Genomic DNA, 21,225 nt, shown 5'->3' with positions numbered 1-21,225 from the left:
AACGTTGTGACTGCTGCAGCTTAAAGTCAACGATCCTCCACAGCTCTGTAAACCCGTCAATGGATCCATGATTTAATAAGAGAGGGAACCTTTAGATCAATTACATGCTTGTTAACCACATCGTTACACCTCGGCCTCGTGGTCAACAGATACTCATCTCATTAATAAACCGGTGTATCATCAGCGTACAGTGTTACACGGTGGCCCTGCAGCTCACTGCTGCACTGCTGGACATGTTCAACAGCCACAGTCTAATTTAAACTGCAGACAACAGATTCATTAAATAATATATGATTAGTTTGATTGTGGAGGGAGGCTAATTAACAGGATGGTTAGATTACATGATCAGCTAACAGGAGGTGCAGCAGAGAGTCAAAGATGGAAACTGAGCTTTAAGTTACTTTCCTTTGATTACCTGGATTATATGTAATATTAATATTCAGTGTAACATAGCACTCAACATGAATAGAGTTACATACGCCACAATTCCACTTCTGCCTTTGATTGGTGCCACAGTCCAGCAGGCAGCTCAGCTCGTGGAGGTCAGTTTATCTTTCGGTCGTCAATTTAGTCAAACTCGCCTACAGAAGCTGTTGGAAGAGCAGCACAGTGTGTTGCTTCTGGCTCACACAGCTGCTCGTTCATGTGGAAATAATGGCCTCGCTCTTCAACAGGAAACTTCATGTGTGAGATTTTTTTGGGCTTTGTTGTGAAAGTCTTTAAACTAATGTGAAGCCAGTCTATGTCCCACTCTTTGTAGAATAGCCCGCATGAGGTTTGTGCAGCGTTCACATTTGAACAGACTCCAGTTTAGGTGCCGGGTACACTCGTTATCATCATCCTGATCTGAGGTTAGACCTGTTGTTTCTGTCTTTATTTCATTCATTTTGCCGTGTACTCAGCACCTGATAGGTGCAGGTAGCAGATCTTGATTTAATCTCTAGTGTGTGTGATCGTTTTTTAAGAATTAATTATAAATGACTTTGTTGCACTTCAGCGTTCAGACGTAGTTCATGGACGTCCTCGCGTCTTTCTTCTTCTGCTCTCTTAATTTGAAGAAAAATGCAATCAGGAGTTGATTGAAATTGTTGATGATGGAAATCAACTTTTAAAAGTGTTTTTACAACCATGTACTGGTGATAAAGACGACGGTGAGATGGGGACTGTGTGACTTTGACTTTTAATCACAGTGACACCAAAGTTATAGTTCTCTGCAGTGCAATTAATCAGGAGGCTTCACTGACCTCATGACGACCGAAACTTCAGCCAGGCTTTAAAAAAAGAAGAAGTTGTTTTGACATCTGTATGAGGTAGATGAGGGCCTCACAGGCATTTCTGTTCGTAGCGACGGTCACGAGGAAAGAGAGAGAGGTGTGTTCGCTTCCTGAGCTGCCAGGATGACTTTAATCCTGCTATCTCACACACACACACACACACACACACACAGAAAACACGCAGTCAGATGTGATTTAGCTGCTGCTCAGGTGACAAAGTTTGGGGACATTTAATCAATCTTAAGAGTTGGACCCAAACTTGTGCCTGCAAATGAAGAATTATTGAACACAGCTCGACAGCAGCGTCTCTCAGCCGGGGGGGGGGCGTCCAGTTCGGGACACTGAGCCGTGACCTCTGACCTCTCCGCGGAGAGAAAGAAGAAAATTCAACTTCATGGATCAGTAGCGTCTCAATACATCACACCTCACACCTGCTGGTTCATTCGTCCCCCAGAGGATGAGACACTTGGGCTGAGAATAGCTGTGCTCTAACAGGACTCCCCTCGGTTGGAAAACCTGTGACATTTTGATTAAATGGGCTGTTAAACATTGTTGAATGCGGCGCGCGCACAATGTGCAGCACGACCTTCTGAACTTGGTCTCCGGTGGAATACAAATTGGCTGCATTTAGTGTTTCCATCCTGCATTATTGAGAGCGGTTTGGTTTGTTGTGTTGGTAAATGGAGCAGCGTGCAGTGACGAGACAGGTGTTCTCTGTGATTTACTGGACCTGACTGGTGCTGCCGAGGTGCTAATATTAACCGTTAAATACTGTTAATACCTGCAGACCAGAGATGTGTCTCATCTTTGCCTGTGTTCCATGTTCTGTTTGTAGTTTAAGGAAAAAAAAACAGTCTTGTCTCTATTAACACAGCTGGAGATCCAGTGGTGTCACACTTACAAATATAGAAACGTTGCAGGGTTTTAGTTTGCCTGGTTCTGAAACCATAAAAGCAGCTGGAAACATTCTGCTGTGTCATCGTGGCCTCTGGTCTCTGGTCTGCCTGCTGTCTCGCTGTCTTACTGGTTTGCCTGTAACTCTTCTTAAGGTCTGGCCGAGCTGCAGGACAGAAGGAGCCTCATCATTTCTCTGCTTCAAAAACCCACCAAGACTGCAGCTCACTGCATCCAGCAAGTCATTATAAAACACTGTGTAATACCAAACACACACACACACACACACAGCGAGAGGAGTCGTCTCAGAAACTACTGTCGAGGTCCTGCAGTGGCTGCTCTTTTGATAAAAGACCAGGAAAGTGTGTGTGTGTGTGTGTGTGTGCGTGTGTGTGTTCAATAGGGTCTGGAAAGCTGCCAATCAATTTCAGTTGCTGTGTCGGCTAACAATCGGCAAGCTAATTAGCTTCTTGAACACAGAGGATGATAAGGAAGACGTGCTGACGACGGGATCTCACGCACAGAGAGAGAGAGAGAAACAAAGAATATCACAGTAGAGAAAAAGAGGGAGAGATAACGAGGGAAGGAACCACGAATACTTGAGGAGGTGGTGCGAACACACAGCTTGCTACTTTCAGGATTTTGAGGATTAAAAAAATCGTTATTGTGAGGAAATCAGTGTCGCAGTGCTGCTGGACAAATGCAGCAGAGGTTGCAGGCGACATCGTCCTGTGACTGAAAGTACAAAAATGGCTGCTGACTGAAAATGCGTGCAACATTGACTTAGACCATTTCAGGCATCGGACAACCTGTGAGCTAGCGACTCTGACAGTAACCAGCCCGCCTCCAGGATGAAACGTTAACAGCTAACGCGTTTGCAAACCGTAGATGCGTCCGAGGTTGAGATGTGCAGCAAACGGAGGATATCACATCCATTTTTTCAAGGAGATCTTCCGATGTTTCCGGTGGATTTTGTGGCGAACAAAGACAGCTACTCGTCACAGGAAGTGGAACCAGCAGCTCGCTGAGGCACGAAAGAAAAAGAAAATTAAACCTAAACAGACGTAAAGATGCAACATGAAGAAACATTAAAACAGTGTACAGGTACACAGGTGCAGCAGGTTGTCATCTAATCGCAGGTTCGGTGGTTCGATCCTCGAGCTCCAAATGCAGCTGTTTAATCATTGTGTGACTTGTTACACAGCAGTTGAATCAGTTATTCTCTTGTTTTTCTGTTTGTTGTTTCCAGTCAGCAAACGTGTGACAATTAGATTTTAAAAAAATAACACGCAAATCCGAGTGAAAGATTGTACAAGTATGATATTGTTCAGCGTAAACAGTTTAACTTTTTGTTCTCAGAGGGACCGTGATGCATAATCAGCAGCTCATTTGCATTTTCTACCCATTTTTCTCATTTTGTGAGCTGTCAACAACACAATGGGACCTCGTTTATTGAACAACCAGGTGCTTTTTTTTTTTTTTTTTGCAGAAAATCTGTGAAAAGCAGGGGGGGAAGAAAAAAGAGCAACATTTTCTTTTGCTGACTGCTTTTAACTCCAGTGAAAGTCTGTGCAACATTTGGATGTTCAAGAGGAAATCTGGTGTGTGACAGACAGACGGGAACAAAAGTTAGCTTACCTTTATCCCTTTAAATAGAAACCAGATACAGTCTGGAAAACATAAATGTCTCACGTCTCCTCCTGTCAGTAACAACACTGTTCCCCTCCTCTGTTCATCCCTCACTCCCTCCATTCTCCTCTTTCCCTCCCATCCCTCCATCGCCTCGCTACACCCCGGCCGGCCCTGCCACAACATCGGCAGAGACGGCGAGACGCTTCTACATTTGATCTTCTTTAATGAACCGCAGCGCAGCGAGGTAGAGGATAACAACAATCACAAACACCTCTCACACACGTCAGCACACACACGTGGCGCTAATGACGAGCTCACTGGCGCGTCTTGTGAAATCCGGCACAGCTGGCATCTGCATCAGAGGAGCCGCGGCGACGGGTTAAACCGTGAGGGAGAGCAGAGGAAAGACAAGACGAGTAAATACGGGGGAGAGAGGTGAAGGCTGATGGCTGCGCTGTTTTTTCTTTCACCTGTCATTTAGACGGGAGAGGCGGGCGGTGGGTGGAAGGTGGTGTCGTTCAGTGTTGTGATTGGAGCGATGCACTCGGCGGTCGTCAGACGCCGACAGAACACAGAGAAGTTTTTCTTTCCCGTCTTCCACGTCGTATCTGTCACACTCCTGCTCTTCATCTGACAGCAGCAGCTGGCAGCAGCTTTGGTGTCTGCACAGGATGAATGGAAGGAGGAAGGAGGAAGGAAGGAGGAAGGTGTGTTTTTGCTTTTTTCTCTCTCTCTCTCTGCAGAACGTCTCAGCGGTGCACTAATGGTGCTCCTGTTGAGTCGTATTAAAGAATCGGACAAAGTGCAGAAATGATGCAGTTGAAACGGTTTCATCAGAACGCTGCAGCTCAGCAGCGTTTTATCTCCAGTCGCCGTTCTTCGAGGATTAGCAGAAACATTCAGTTCTGACCCGCGGGACCGATCAGAGGAGATACACACTGATAATGTAACAGCAACAGAAGCGAGACCCAGAATGAACGTCCTGATGTACATTTACTTTTCCTTTTAGTCTTAGACAATCTAAAAATGGAGCTAAAGTCAACATCATGAAGGCAAATGTATGTCAACAGCCTGGGGAATGAATTCATGATTAAATAAATAGTCTCATATTCAGAACATACATGTGGATCAGAACTGGACTCTGTCGGCCTCCAATCAGTCAAAGCTTAAACTATCATATTTTTTTTTTTCTCCTGCATTTTCAGGAAAGCTAATTTAAAAAAAAGAAAAGGACATTTTTGACACTTTCTGAACAAAGTTTTTGTCGAGGGCCAAACTGATCTCGTCGAGCTGTAAGAGTTGAAGTTCTACAGCGAGAGACAGAGAGAGAGAGGAAACGAGAGCGTTAACATATTCACTGTACAACATCCTTGAATGAATCACGATTTCTTCCTCCGCTGCTTCGGTTCAGTCAGACAGCAGCTGCTGGTAGATGTTCAAGGACATTTCAGACATTTGTTCCCAGTCATCAATCATCTGGTGGTGAAAGGTCCCTTGTCTCTAAACCCGTCTGGTAAAACGCTGCGCTGACGCTGAACTGAGGAGTAAGAAACAGCTCGTCGCCCGGCTGCACCAGGCGGCACACGGCTCGGCGCCTCCTGCTGGCTGGTTTCAGCCTGAAGTCTAAGTGAGCGGTGAAAAGCCTCTAAGCGGGCAAAGGATGGTCCTGAAAATGGTCGATGTAATGAGATGTGTAGACGGCGGGGAAGGCATTGTAGCTGCTGTTGTGTTTGCCCTTTCAGCAGACTAATAGACACAGTCAGTGTGCCGGCTTCCAAAAGCCTCCAGCAACAAGCGGAATGCAGAGCAGTCCATTAAAGCAGACCTCCTCGCTTAGACCTGCACCTCCATCCGTCTCCCACTGCTCCTCCCTGTCTTTTAATGTATTTTCTGTCTCCCCCGTGTCATTTGTTTGAATCCCTCTCTCCCTCTCCGCCTGTCCTCCATCTTCATCTGTTCTCGTCTTCCTCCTCAGCTCTGTGTTTCCTTCTTCTTCCAGCTGTGTTCTTTCCGCCCGAGCCCTGAGCCGGCTGTGCTGACATTATTTGCAGTTCAGCTGGAGACTGCACACACTGAATAGGGATACGTAGGAGCATGTTCATGCTAATGCGCTACACACCAGTACACACACACACACACACACACACACACACACACATCAGACATGTTTTATTAATACTACTGTGCCAGATTAGTAGCTGTTTGCCTTCTGTCTGTTTGGACTGATAAGAGTGCACAGAGAGAAAACTCTGTGTGTGTGTGTTGTGTGTGTGTGTGTGTGTGTGTGTGTGTGTGTGTGGGTCTTAGATTGTGATGATTGTGTGTTTGTGAATGGAGCACTGAGAATATACAGTTCCTCCGTCTGTTTACTTAGACTCCTTCATAAGGTTTCTGTGTGTTTTGTTGCCTGTGTGTGTTTTTTTTGTCGACTTTATAGATCCAGCATGTGTGTGTGTGTATGTCTTCTGCTATGTGTGTGTGTGTGTGTGTGTGTGTGTGTGTGTGTGTGTGTGTGTGTGTGTGTGTGTGTGTGTGTCGGTGGGCAGCGTTAGGGATTTAACCAGGAGGAGGAGGAGATAGATGGCCGCCCGGTGATAGAGGCGGTTGCCGGGTGACAGTTGGGGGTGACTTAGCGACCCGCTGCCAAATTACTTTCTAGGAAGACGAGCGGAGCTTAAGATAGCTTCATACTTATCTGTTATAGCTCATGGGAGGGAGGGAGGGAGGGAGAGGGGAGAGGTGTGAGGGCAACACGGGAATTGGGAAGGGAAGGGTGAGAGACACGCAAGGAATATGGAGGCGAGAGGACAGGAAGGGGAGATGGAGAGTGGGGAAGAAAGGGAGGTAGGAAAAGGAGATGGAGGAGACAAAAAGAGGACAGAGGTGGCTGAGAATGACGATGAAGGAGTGAGGAGACACACATGGAGATTCAGTTATTAGTTATATCCAGACAACATCATGCTCCCTTTATTCACTGAGTCTGGATGGCTCAGTCTCCAGCTGTGACTCTGAGCTGGAGGCAGTAAGATGGAGGCTGGTCCAGGCAGGTGAAGCTGTCACAGTGAGGTAGTGAGTGATACAGTCTGCAGTCAGGGAGGGAAACCTCATCACACATCTTCTCAAGAACAAGTTATTACTTTTCCTGTGATAACTGATCATGTTTCTGGGAAACGAGTACACAAACCCGGTTACTCTGAATTTTACTACCAGTTCAAGTCAGATAAATCTTGTTGGAAATGTTTATTGCAGCAGCAGATCGTAGTTAGTTCCTGCCTCCATCCTCATCACGCCCTGCAGATGTTTACAAAGAGACACGAGGGAGAGACGAGCACACGTGTTGAACCTCCGAGCTGCTGATGCCTGCAGGCGGGTGGAGGCTGCGGTGCTGGTGGTGCTGAAAGAACAGGCAGCAAAACTGAAGCAGAGAGACGGAGACGACGTTTTATTATCTGAGCAATCCACCACAGCTCCACCACGGCTGAAAGCAACGTCACAGCGAAGACGAGGATTTACTGTTTTCATCCGTCTTTAACTGAAAATTAAAACATTTGGAAGATTCCAAATGTGTTTACGTTGATGATGCGTGACTCATACTCCCAGAAATAACTGCTGCACCTTTGGTTCAGGTAGAGGAGAGATACAGGTGATGGCGTGTGAGGCTCGCGCTCATGAACACACACAGACACACACTGTCGGATCACACACTAAACCATCCATGCATAGATACATGCATTGTCTTTGTATACACACACTCATCAATCTCTCCTGCACGCACACACACACACACACACACCTTGACATTGACACTGATGAATGACAAAAGCAAATACACACTCACTATCTGTCGTATACACACTTCCACACACACACACTGACAGACGCAGACAGATGGCGGCTCTTCGGATCGAACGCGGCGACAGCACCGCCACTTTACGTGTCGTCTCCATGGCGAGGAGGGGCGTTGCCCCGGGAAACCGTTTTTTTTTTTGTTTTTTTTTTGTTGGCGGCTGAAACCTGAGATTGAGTTTCCTCTTCTCAGAGATGACAGATAACAAGACCCTGGCAATCAAACCCCGACAGGATCAAACGCTGGACAATCAGTCAGAGCTGACAGCCGACTGCAGGCCGACAGACTGAGGATAGATGATCGCTGCTAGGAGACAAGGACACAGAGATGGCAGAGGAGATAGGAGACAAGGTGAAGGAAGTGCCGCAGGCGAAGCTGAACAGATGGGACTGAAACCGACTTCATTAAACTGGATGGATGTTTGAGAATATGATTTAAAGTTAATCTCATCGCTAAATCTGCTCCTCTGCTCTGTCACTTGATCTCATTCCCGTCATGTTTGTTTCTTCATATTTTAGATTTGCTGATGTTTGAAGCTATAAATCAAGTTATAACCTGCAGCCAAGTCCAAACAGTCTGTAACCCCTCTCACTGTGTTGTTAGTGCAGGGATCAGAACCGGGCAGGATTGTTCTGACTGATCTCTGAGGCTCTGAGCCTGCGTATTAAATGTTCAGTCAACAAAAGATAGATGTCACCATGAACCAGTGTAAGCTTGTAAATGACTGATCTGGTTGGAAGATATTGTTTTTTCTATGAGTTCATACTCAAAACAAATAACTCACCTGCTGCCGACTGTTAGCTACTGTTAGCTAGTTAGCCCAGTTAGCCATGCAGTTAGCAGTCCAGGGTCGATCTGAGCTGTGACAGTTTATATAATATTTGATTTAGACTGAAACCTTAACACAAAGCATTTAAGCAAACACTTTAAACTCAGCTGAGTCGAGAGTCAGACAACACTGCCGACATTTTTGGAGTTTTGTTATTCCACTCGAGTTAAAGCAGTCATCACTTACACCGCAATTTCTATTTTATTTTTTGTATTTTAAAGATTTATGTTGAGTTGATCGTTGCTCATGAATGTGAAAAGCTGTCGAGGGCCTCAGTTTTCTATCTATTATCCAGTGATATTCTCCTTGACTTCACCTCGATTCATTACTTCTACCTCAGATGTGCTTTCACAGTCTTCTCCCTCATTTACCAACTGCAGAAGAGCCAAATATTCACATTTTACAAACTGCTTTTTACCTGTGAAACAAACAAAACTCCTTAAAACATGCATTTCTATATTACTTCATTATTAACTTGCAAGTAGTCACTGACTACTGAACAATGTGCCATCATAACAGCACGGTTTAAAAGGTGCCATGAAAAGGTTTTGTGTCCGTAAGACAGGAGCGGCTGGTGTTTGTAACACGGCAGAGGAAACATAATTATGTTCCTGAGCAGTTAGGCGTTATGACTGACATGCTAACTTCCTGTCAAGCTTCTGAGGCTGACAGAACCCGGTACAGGGATGTATGTCGGATGTTAACGTTGGCGTCCCTCGCTCGCTCGCTGGAGTCGGAGGACGGTTTTCTCGTCTGGATGAGGCGGTCGGAGGCTGTTACCATGATGTTACGTAACAAGTTAACTGTGGATTTATATTCCTCTAAACAAGAGATCAATACGCTCACTCGTAACATCCTAAGTGTCGGGGGAAATCAGACATTACGTTAAAATCTTTCTGGTATTTCAGTCAGGAGAGACTCGTGGTCTTTTGAGTGAGCTGAAGATTTATAGCCACGTGTACAAAGACATGTGTAAAGACTCCAACGTGATGAAGAAACATTCAGGGAGGTGAATATGAAGTCTAGACGCTGGTGGTGCTGATGGAGGAGTTGAATTCCTGGTGAGCTGAAGTGGATATGAAGAGCTGGAGGAGGACGTGGTGGAGGAGGGTTTGCATGAAGCTGGTTGGTTAAATGTAGAAAGGTACACGAAGAAACGCTGGTGCTGCTTCATTACATCGGTTTTGCTGAGGTGAAACAAAGTACAGATCTGTTCAAATAAACCCAAAGACTCTCACACAGACGGTACAGCAGCTTCATGTGGAGCTGCAGATGTGTTGCTGCGATGCCGGCTGAACATGACCGGTCCGCCCACGTATAAAATCTCTACCATGCATCCCTGTGAGAGCTCGACTCTGAGGCTGTGGGCGTCTTCTTTGTGTGCGTTTCATGTGTTTGTCACTTGAATGAAGACGTGTTGAAGCCGTTGACAGTTTGGGAGACTGACAGAAGTCGAGGAGGTTGCAGGAGAAGGTGGAGAAGGTGGAGAAAGTTGAGATGTCGCCGCAGCAAGCGAGCCTGACCTGAGGAGGGAAACGGCGGCTCTGCTTCAGATGACAAAGGTTAGATTAGTTCAGGCTTATTCATTATTTTAGGAAGAGTTCGTTAAAGGATTTTTCATCACGGCGACCGGCAGCTAACGTGAGTGTATCTCTGACAAGCAAAAGGAAACATGGCGCAGCTCCTGAACCAGCCTCCGTGCTGTTGCTGCACATTATTGTTTATTATCTTTATTGTTTACCCGTCGTCCTTCACGACCGTCCAGCAACTTTATGACCTAATTAAATTGCCTCGATTCTTTTGACATCTTAACACGCGAGCCTCACGAGCCTCATTAGCATTTTGTGACTCACGCTAATAAAAATTTAATGGCTGCGCTGTCGATCATAAAGAGACTAAAACGGGTGGAACGTGTGCTCACACATGCAATTGCATTTTGGGTGATCAGCAGTTTATTAACGACTTCTGTGTGGTTAATGAGAAAGTGGAGGGAGGGGGGTTTAATTGGCCGATGAGTGAGTGAGTGACCCACATACCTGGATTTTTATTTCGTAGACTGCAGCGATGATCCAGAGCTGAGACACGTCGCTGCTTGTTCTTTTCTTACTTTTTTAAGGTTCAACATTCATCAAACTCGACACATGAATCACAAACTCTTCTGTGATTTGAAGTAAAATAATTACAGAAAAACTGCAGCTTTCTTTTTGCTTTTGTACCACAGCAGCCATCCGTCTGTCACATGCTTTTTGATTTGTCTTGATTTGGCAGAAAAGAAAACTGAGGCACCTTCCACTGCAGGATCGTTACTTTCACTCTCTCTCCTCCATGTTAAAAACTCAAACCGGGCCGCTCCAGCACCGGTGCCGTTCCTTTTGTTCTCAGCAGGACACGCGTACGTACTCGTTCACTCCCTCAAAGCATGTTTATTGCAGGAGTGTCAGCTCCTCTGTAATTACAAGTGACACTTGACAGCTGCTTGTGTAACATCGCCAGAAAGGATTTTTGCTGAATTCACTCCTGAGATTGAAATAGTGTCTTTTATTTCTTCTTCTTCTTCTGAACAAAACAGAACTGAACTCCTCTTGTTCCTTTTGAAGGTTCCAGTCGTGGTGTTAAAATATGTTCTGATAAAGTTTCAGTCGCATGTTAACAAAACTTATACTGGAACTTTTTATGTAGTTTAAAAACAGTCTCATAAAGAAACTCTCAGTCTGTATCCAAATCTAGACCATCAGAATCAGAATTGATTTTATTGTTGATTCGAATTTCCACATACGAGGACGTTGCTGTGGTTTGTAGGTACAAAACAAATAAACGATACCAAAAGTCTCACATCATTGGTTTAGGTTTTGGTCCTGATGAGAGGAGGGTCTCACATAAATCCGGGTCCTTGAAGCGGGCCGGTCCTGGAGGGGTGGCAGGTTGTAGCCATCTTAGATGCCACATCGTATTGGTCCCAAGAAAACCTGTTAAATGTTCAATACGGCAAAAAAGAAAAAAAGCACCTCAGCGCAGAGCAGAACCTGCCGACCCAAACGTCACAGCTACGACATCTAACCAAGCCACCTGTGTTTGGATCAGTGTGTTCTGATCAACGTGAAATAACGTCTGCAGCACACTGGATTCAATCCCAGGCCGTCGTCAGATTAACGATCGTAGAGGTCCACAGTGAAAGCGTCTGTATTTCTACTAAAGTCTCTCGTTAGGAGGCGACCTCTAGTGGCTGTAGTTGTTATTACCGCAGCACAGAAGGATGTGAAGAGAAGAAGGAGAAGAAGTTCTCACTGAAGAAAACAGTGAGAAACAATGATAAAAGAATTGAAGGAGAGATTTTTAATGATGTTTGATTGTGAGCGTTATTTTTATCAACACGTTTGAATTTTCTAATCATCACAGTTATAATTCTTCTCATTAACAAGCCGTGATAATCTCTCTTCTGTCCTACACAAGGTTTAAATCTCCTGCTTCCATACGTTCATCTCTCATTCAGCACCGAGTCAGACTGTAGCCAATCTTTTCTTCTCATGTAGCTCGGAGCCGTGCTATAGCTACTGCTAATCTCTTAGTCTGCGGCATTAGCACATGCTAAAGCTAATCCCCTTTTTTTTTGTGTCGCACCAGGTCGCACCAACTCTAATCCACTGTTGTGTAGCCACGGTAATGCTAATCCAGCTGGCTGTCAGAGAGGCGATCACCTGCAGGGAGACGAGAGTCTGACTTCACCTTTATTTTCTACATTTCGCTTCAGAAAATGTAGTTTTATTTCTCTGACTCACTGCTCTGCTTTGACTTTTTAAATGTTTTTGCTCACTTTTGACAGCAACAACAAAGAAACCTGCCTATTTTACCTTTTTAACTCAGCTCGCGGATGTAGTTTTATGTCCTAAAAGGCTCATTAATCCCTGTGAAGGCAACGTGACTCAAATACGATGAAATGAAACACACACATCTTATATTTAAACCCTGTTTTCCGTCTACATGTGGGGTTTGTTGACGTTCAATAAAGAAAAATCCAACATCACAAGAAAAAAGCTAAACACTTTGTCACATGTGCCGCCACATCTGATGTGTTGCTCTCCTCTGGTTGGAGCTCACGCTGGGAGAAAACCACTCAGAGGAACTTCACTGACACTTTCTCTGGAATTGCATCTTCAAATTAAATCTGCTGGAAGTTTCCAGATCTCCAGTTTGTTTGATTCTCCGGTGAGACAGCTTCCCGCCGCTGCTAAAAATTTCCTGCTTTCGAGCGTCTGAACAACGCAGCTTGAAGTTTCCCCCAGCGAGTCGTCTCCTCCGTCCTCCGCCCACTCGCTCCCAGTCACTGCTTCCCGTTATTAATGCTCCTTCTCTGCCGATTTTTCATCAGCGCTGTTATTATTTCTCTGCCGTTGTCCATCATGTGGTGTTTTAAATCTTTTTTTGATTTTCTAATCTAATTCAGTTGTACCTTCTCATCAGGACTTTATTGTGTTTTGCTTCGTGTTTGGTGTGTTGGTCATTACAGCTCGGCCTTTTCTCTCTGTCATTTATCGCAGCAGCACAAATTGTGTTCACGCTGTGTTCCATTGTTGTGCCGGCATTTTATCACCTTGTTTAATTACCATACTTGTATCTTTTATAGGCCGTGCAAACTAAATTACCAAAGTAAACAGAAGTGCATGCCTGCAGGCCTGAAGCCACCTCAGCTTAATACATTTAGAAAATGAGGGTTTTCAAGTTAAAAAGAAAATGTTTCAGAGGAAAAACAAAATGTATACTCGCCACAATGCACAGAATGTGATGTAACAATTCCTCCGAAAGGCGAACGATCACCTACGCTACGCCCACGCCGCTCTGACATCAAACTTGGAGAAAGAATTCCTCCTTCAGGCGCCACGTTGGCACGATGTCATACGTTCATCATCAGCGCTCGATGTTCCAGGAATTCTTCTGTGAAGAAATGTTCTCATTTATTCATTTTTTTATTTATTTTGTTTTTTGAGGTGCACCCACTTTCCCTCAACCTTCCTCGTCAGCTTCACTTAGCAGTTTTTCTTGCATCTTCCCAGAATGCCTTAGGAGAAACCCAAGAGAGCAAACATGAAGAATCCGCTGCAGGTCGCGGTGTGTGTGTGTGTGTGTGTGTGTGTGTGTGTGGGGGGGTTTTTTTCTAGCTGAGAAAAGCAAAAGTCGTGCCACTTTTCTCAAAAACATTTCCATCTGTCGAGGCGTCAGAAACCCTCATCGCTCCACGACTGTTTCTGCCTCTGAAGGATCCCAGAGTGTCGTTAAGCCTGCAGGTCGTGGTCTAAGAGACAGGTATTGATTGACGTTTACCTGCTGAACCAGCGAGGCAGGTGAGAGACTGTGACTGAAAGCAAACTGTCCTCTGCAGCTGAAGAGACGCTTGAATCCGGCACCGAACTGCCAGGAGTCCCCGGGGAGCCTGCGCTCACTGTAAAGCGTTTAAACCAAACAGTTTGATTGAATCCACCCGCAACAAAGTTTCCTACATTTAACTTCTCAGAAATTCAGAGGACACCATTTCAATTTTCTGCACTTTAACTCCAGCTGCAGGTGGAAACTTGATTTGAGTCATTTTTCCACTTCCAGAAATGAGAAACACACATTTATTATTCTCCATTTCTGCTCCCTGAAAAAAGAAATGATGAGGCGACAACTCAAAGAAATATCTCACTAAGTAAACTACAACCCTGACATTTAAAAGGAGAGACTGGTGCTCAAGATCTTTTCATCGGCACTATGCAACCAAAACTGCTCGATCTGGCAGAAATACACTCGATCTGACAGCAGTTCAGCTCACGGTCACGATCACATGAGCTGAAGTTCACCAGCACACCTCACAGCTGGGAACACGACACGTCCGACTCATTCCAACCAGCGTCCACTCTGTGTTTGACGTGGAAATCGTTCCTGATCGGAGACGATAAAAGTTATCTGCAACTTAAACATTTGGTTCTTCCATATTTTTGTTGTTATTTCCAAACGTTGCATCTTCCAGGAAACGCATCAAAACTTCCCCCGTCTTGATTTTCCCTTCACACTTTGTGTTCGAGGAACTTTAACAAAAGAAAAGAGGCAGAACAGCCTCGAATGGAGGGAGGAGAGAGGAGAGAGAGAGGAAGTGACAGGAGGGACAGACGGCAGACGGAAAGAAGCTTTAAGAATACTAATGAACTAATGCTGCAACATGTTGACATTTCTTTCTTTCTCCTCTCAATCCCTTCACTCCCTCCTCTTCCTCCTCCTCCTCCTCTTCCTCCTCCTCTTCCTCTGCAGGTAGGAGGGTGCCCTTGTTAGCTTGTCATCCTGTTGTAACCCCCGAGGCCGGTGATGTGACCGGAATGTGAATTCACCACAAACAGGACCGACTCTACCTGAGATCTCCCTGCGTCCCCCGACAAACTCAGGTAGGTCGTCTGGAACAGGGTTTTTCTGCAGAATCGCTTCAGTGTTGAAAGAATTTGTTTCTTCATGTTGCAGCTTTACATTTCTTTAGGTTCAATTTTCACTTTCATGTCACAGCAGAGTCGTGCTTGTAGTCTGGTTCTGTTGAGAAAACGTCCTGTTTTGGATTAAAATACACGTGTTGGTCACCATAAACTCACCTGGACACACAGAGTCCCTCGTCCAGAGTGTCCCGTGGTTTCACACTTGGTGTTTTCTACAACCTGCTGACCTCTGACACATTATAATAAGTTTGACTACTGGATTTGTAAATGTGCAGTGAATTACACTGAAGGAGGAATTAAGAGAGAATCGGGCTTCTGGAGCGTTTTTAGCCCACACACTTCTGTAAATAGCGAGTGTGACTCGAGGCGTCTGACATCAGTTTGTGTAACTGGTTAATGGTACAAAGTGAGATTCCAGCGTGAGTTTGAGGACGAGCTCACATCGCTGCTCGTCCTGCGCTGGCTTGTTACGTTAATGTTGTGCTGCGATGGGCCTCAGAGACGCTCTGCTATAAAAAGTGTCACGGAGATTAACATAATTTATTCATTCATTCCCTCATTAAACCCATAAACATTTGTGTGGTGTTTATGGAAAATGAATTGCTTTCACTGGACTTTTTAATGGTCACTGTACAATCATAAAGTCGCTGCTGCCACCGGTGATTTTCCAAACTAGCCCGTCTAACGAGGACGTCGTCTGTCGGTCCGTCCGTCTTCTTCATGAGTTTTGTGGTCGTTTATCTCGCTCTCGCTGCTCTGCAGGATACAACCTCTGTATTTATACTGATGAAGACGGAGAGGAACGTTTCTCTGTCACACCACCATCGTTTTGAAGCAGCAGCTCGAGGTCATAAAATATTTGCGGGTGGAAAATTACAAACTATTTTATCACAATTAAAACACGATATAATAAAGCAGGCCAGCTGTTTGGCTGGCGGCCGGCACCTCTGGAGAGCTCTGGGAAACGAGGAGGGAGTTTTTTTTTTATTTTGTCTCCACAATAAATTTAGTTATAAACTCGTTAATGGCGCCTCACACTCGCAGCTCAGCCACACGAGTGTTGTTCTGCCTGATTAGCTCTCGGCTCAGAAGTGGGAACACGAGCGAGCGTGATTGACATTTTCATCACAGCCATTTTCTCCCAAACAACTTATTTGTTATTTCCACACACACTTGGGGATTGATTTGGGGTTCGGTGTCTTTCTGAAGGACGCTCGACTGTGTGCTGCTCTTCTACCATTAACCCTGCAATTAAGGGCTGAGCTGTCATCCCATCCTGAGCCTCAGCCGCTCTCACGCTCTCTAATTGTATTTATTTATTCTTTTTTTGTTTGCATCTCTTAGACCTGAGCTATAAACAGCTGTTGAGGTGTGCAGAGCCTTTGAGACATGAACTATGGCCCCGACGGTCAGCCGTCAGCTAAGGTCGGCACCTAGCTTTAGTTTTTGCGGCGCCTCCTGCACTGTTGGCACGAGGCGGCTCTTTATTGGTGTGGCTTTTTTTTTTTTTCTTTTGCTGATCGTGCGTGTAGAATTGGCAGCAGAGCTCATTGGTGTGAGAAATCTCTCCGATTGAATCGGTGCATCTTTGCCAGCGACATCTTGCAAACTGTTATCGGACATTGACAGAAGGGAGGAGCTATATCAATAATCTGAGGAGAAGTTTTTCCTCTCACGCAGGACCGAGGCGGACGTGTTACCTGGTGGTCAGCTGCAGTCTTTGCGGCGTCTGGCCCTACAACAATGTCGTCTTCTGATAGTATCACAAAATGAAATGAAAGAATACCTGCAGCTGCATCTCACCGCTGATCATTTCCCACTTGTTTAATTAAGAACAACACTCACTGTGTTGCTGTGTGGACGGTGAGCTGGGTGAGATGTCGTGCAGCATCCTGACCTTCTGCACACTGTGTGCACCGTCCTGTTCAGCCATGATGGACTCGCTCCTGCGTCTATTTCTGGGTTACATTTTTCTTTGTGGGTGCCTCCGTGTGTGTGTGTGTGTGTGTGTGAGAGTCAGCACACTTTGAGGTTTCTTTTAAGTCAGCCTACATAGACACACACAGACAGTAACAGTGTGTGTATGAGTGTGTGTTCTCCTGAGAGGATGTGAAGGACGGGACACACCTTCTGCTGACTCATGCACAGCTGATGGTGCTGCACTCCACTCCTGCTGTGTGTGTGTGTGTGTGTGCGTGTGTGTGTGTGTGTGTGTGTGTGTGTGTGTGTGTGAGCTAATTTAAAGCTTCTGAACTCAACAGTCAGAACCAGATTCTGTATAAAAGCGCAGTTTAAACATCATGTGTTGGTGTGCGACCCTGACAAGTCATCCACCCTCCATGCAGACTGAAAACAAAGATTTGTTTAAGTCTTAATTCAACAAAACTCTTCTTTTATTCCCAAACTCTGTGTAGCCATTCAGCAGACTTTGCACGTCCCGTTAAAGCCTCCCAGTCAAGTCGTTTTAGCAAACTTTATCCAGAGTGACTCACAATGGCTGCAACAGTATAAGCTGCAATAAGCCGCGATTCCTGCATCCGCCACAGTACGAGTGTCCGAGACGAAGCGCTGTAAGAGGATTGGAAGGGTCAGAGCTGCGGCGCGTCGGACAAAAGAAGGAATACATATACACACGTGTCCAAAATAGCATGTTGGTGCGTGAAATGAGAGCTGAATGAGGAGATCCGGGGTGGAAACGTCCGGCACATTCTGGTTTTTAAAAGCGGCTCAGGTGGTAAAATCAGCAGGGAGAGAACCGTGAGGGGAAACACACGCTTCATGCTTCGGTTGTTTCAGGGTTGTTGGTCTGAACTTTTATCAATGTGAGAGGCCGCATTACAAACTAAGAGATGAGGGAAGAAGTGTAGGACCTGTTCATGAAAGTGTGATGCTACACACACACACACACACACACACACACACACACACACACACTGTCCATACTCAGTGATCCAGAGGGAGTGGTGCCTCTCAGTGTCCCGCTGAGTTCTGCTCCTGCTCGTCCTCTCCTAAAGATCTCTGATCCACACACACACACACACACACACACACACACACACACACACACACACACACACACACACACACACACACACACACAGACCGCCTCTCCATGTATAAATATGCAGGAACACACACACGCACACGCAAGCCATGAAAATCTAATCGTGTGCCATTTCTTCTGCAGCAGGGTGGAGCTGGTTCAGTGTGTGTGTGTGTGTGTGTGTGCGTGTGTGTGTGTGCGTGTGTGTGTGTGTGTGTGTTCCCTCTCTGTAATCTCCATCTGATTAGTGCAGAACAGGGACGATGAAGGAGCCAATCACAGGCTGAGTGTGTGTGTGTGTGTGTGTGTGTGTGTTCTGGATCCTTTTTCCAGTTTTTACCCGCCGCTGTGTCTCAGAGGGAGTGAACCTCTGCTCCTGGTACACGCCAATCACCGCTCGCTATTAATACGACACAAAATGGCGGTTTGGTGCGAGCTGATCATCTGCCCACCATCTTGGCAGGAAGTGGTGGAATATAAACAAGTGTGTTCGCTGCAGAGTAAGTTTGAGGCGAGGACAACAAGACGATGACACGTCAAGTCATGTTGAGGTACTTATACTCTACATTTGTACCTGGCTTCATTCTTCTTCTGCTGCTTCTTCTTCTTCTTCTTCTTCTTCTTCTTCTTCTTCTTCTTCTTCTTCTTCTTCTTCTTCTTCTTCTTCTTCTTCTGCTTCTGCTTCTGCTTCTTCTTCTGCTTCTTCTTCTTCTTCTTCTTCTTCTGCTTCTTCTTCTTCTTCTTCTTCTGCTTCTTCTTCTTCTTCTTCTTCTTCTTCTTCTTCTTCTGCTTCTTCTTCTTCTTCTTCTTCTTCTTCTTCTTCTGCTTCTGCTTCTGCTTCTTCTTCTTCTTCTACCCTAATTTTACAGCTTCATTTCATCTCCAGTACCAGTCAGCTGTTGGGTTTCGAACTGTTTTTTTGCCGACACTAAGACTAAATAAAATGTAATTTCATGCGACCGGGTTACACAGATCCTTCTCTATGTAACACTAGACATGTTTTCATCATCCAGGAGATGACTGAACAACTCCTGGATGAACCTTGAATTTTGAACACATACAGAAATACAGAAATAGTTTTCAGTCGTGCTGGCAGCTCCGTCCCACGAGGACCTGCTACAGACTAAGAAAATAAAAATCTGATTCTGGATTTAAAACATGGGGAGAACTGAAATTACATCTACGATAAAACGTTGTCCTTCAGGCTCTTAGCGCAGCGTCTCCAGAGATCACACAGTGTTAGAAACGGTCCAACGCCGTCCTCGTCCTCAGATTTAACATCTAAATTGATAATTCAAGCGGGGAGCTCTTGACATAAAAGTCTCTGTGGGGGAGGCTGAAATCTGATCACACAGCTGATATATTGTTCCATCACCAGAAGACATGGTGGTATTCCTCCGGGCCGCTCGCTCTCCAAGGAGCCAATCACACTGCACCGAACTCTAAAGCCGTCTCTTTACTGTGATTCACTAACGCGAACATTTATCACAGGGAGCAAAGCGTTCAGTCCACGTCTTCTAATGATAAAACGAGAAATGAGCATCGTCTGACTTTCTCTACACGTCTGAAGCAAACAGCTGGAAGACCGTCAGGAGTTCTAGATGTTGATACTCGGAACATTCATCATTGGAACAAATGGACACAACAGAAATATCATGTCTAACATTTGCCGAATTTACAAGAAGACGTGAATAGTTATGAATATGTTGTAGACAGCGATGCAGAACATTTGTAATGTCTCTTCTTAAGCCCCAACTCACAAAATCGTGCATTTTTCTAATGGAGTCTGGGAAGTTTCTTCACGGATGAGAAACTAGTAGCCTATGTTCCTCCTTCTCCTCCTTCCTCTTCTTCTCCTCCTCTTCACCCAGATCACTCAGGATGGATGCTGACGCCGGGTCTGAACCGGGCTTCCGGCTCTGTTTCATTCTCTCTGACCTTTAACTCTGGAGACTATAGATCTGATGCTTCTGCTCTCTGCTCCTCTCCGGGAGGGTTTTATTGGATCGGATGAACAAATGTGCACAAGGTCCAAAATTAACACTCACCAAAAGTCAGTTCACTTCGTCTCTCCTGGAGAAATCGATAAAGAGCCAGACTCGTCTCCTGCTGGGCCTGTGGGGTGATAACATTTAAATACCATGTGTCGGCTACATTTATACTTCTTCTTTTTCTTCTTTCTTCACTAACTCTGTTGTGATTCATAGGAAATCTTTGAACGGAGGTGTTGCTTTCATGAACCCTCCTTCCCCACTTCACCATCCCGACTCTCTCTCCGTCACACTTCCCTCTTACTTTTCTTCGCCACTCTTTCTCCTCGCTCTGTTTTAACTTTCTGCAGGCTTCTGTCTTTCAAGTTATTGTGTGATTGCTTCCCTTTATCGTCGTCTGTTCCCCATCCCTCCCTCCTCTTCTCCATCTCTCCCTCCTCCTCTCCATCCCTCCCTCCTCCTCTCCATCTCTCCCTCCTCCTCTCCATCCCTCCCTCCTCCTCCCCATCCCTCCCTCCTCCTCTCCATCCCTCCCTCCTCCTCTCCATCCCTCCCTCCTCCTCTCCATCTCTCCCTCCTCCTCTCCATCCCTCCCTCCTCCTCTCCATCCCTCCCTCCTCCTCTCCATCTCTCCCTCCTCTTCTCCTCCTCTCCCTCCTCTTCTCCATCTCTCCCTCCTCCTCTCCATCTCTCCCTCCTCCTCTCCATCCCTCCCTCCTCCTCTCCATCCCTCTCTCCTCCTCTCCCTCCTCTTCTCCTCCTCTCCCTCCTCCTCTCCATCTCTCCCTCCTCCTCTCCATCTCTCCCTCCTCCTCTCCTCCTCTCCCTCCTCCTCTCCTCCTCTCCCTCCTCTTCTCCTCCTCTCCCTCCTCTCCTCGATGATAACATTAATATCAGTAGAGAGTCCCACGATCAAAGAGCCTATGATGAATAATAATTATGAGACAATTGCTGCTCTGAGAGATATGAGAGCTGTACACCACACACACACACACACACACACACACACACACACACACACACACACACACAGCCTGCCTCTTATGCTTTTTAGTGTTGCAACTTGTATAGTAGTTCATATATGACACATAGATATAGACGCCCTGCAGGTGTATCGTACCTGTTCATTCTGTCCGTCACTCGTCTGTCTCGGTTCTGTGTCGATGTGTGATGTCAGTTTGGTCCGGTGGGTCATTCACAGGACTTTTCTTGCAGATACTGGGGTTCAGGTCCAGTGTGTCACACTGCCTCACTGCCTTACCC

At 45.7% G+C, this 21,225-nt stretch overlaps 1 protein-coding gene across 3 annotated transcripts in view; it reads left to right on the top strand.

The window, feature by feature from the left end:
- Positions 1 to 21,225, top strand: part of si:cabz01090165.1 (uncharacterized protein LOC100333421 homolog) — a 262,485-nt gene that overhangs the window by 85,503 nt on the left and 155,757 nt on the right. For all 3 annotated transcript variants that reach the window (XM_037118231.1, XM_037118240.1, XM_037118249.1), the window contains one exon: positions 14,756 to 14,886. The gene's annotated coding sequence lies outside the window, so the exon portion shown is untranslated. The remainder of the gene's footprint in view (positions 1 to 14,755; positions 14,887 to 21,225) is intronic.

This window comes from Acanthopagrus latus, chromosome 2 (assembly GCF_904848185.1).
Source record: "Acanthopagrus latus isolate v.2019 chromosome 2, fAcaLat1.1, whole genome shotgun sequence".
Lineage (NCBI taxonomy): Eukaryota > Metazoa > Chordata > Actinopteri > Spariformes > Sparidae > Acanthopagrus > Acanthopagrus latus.
Note: the sequence above shows the minus strand (reverse complement) of the source record. Positions and strands in the feature narration are given on the sequence as shown.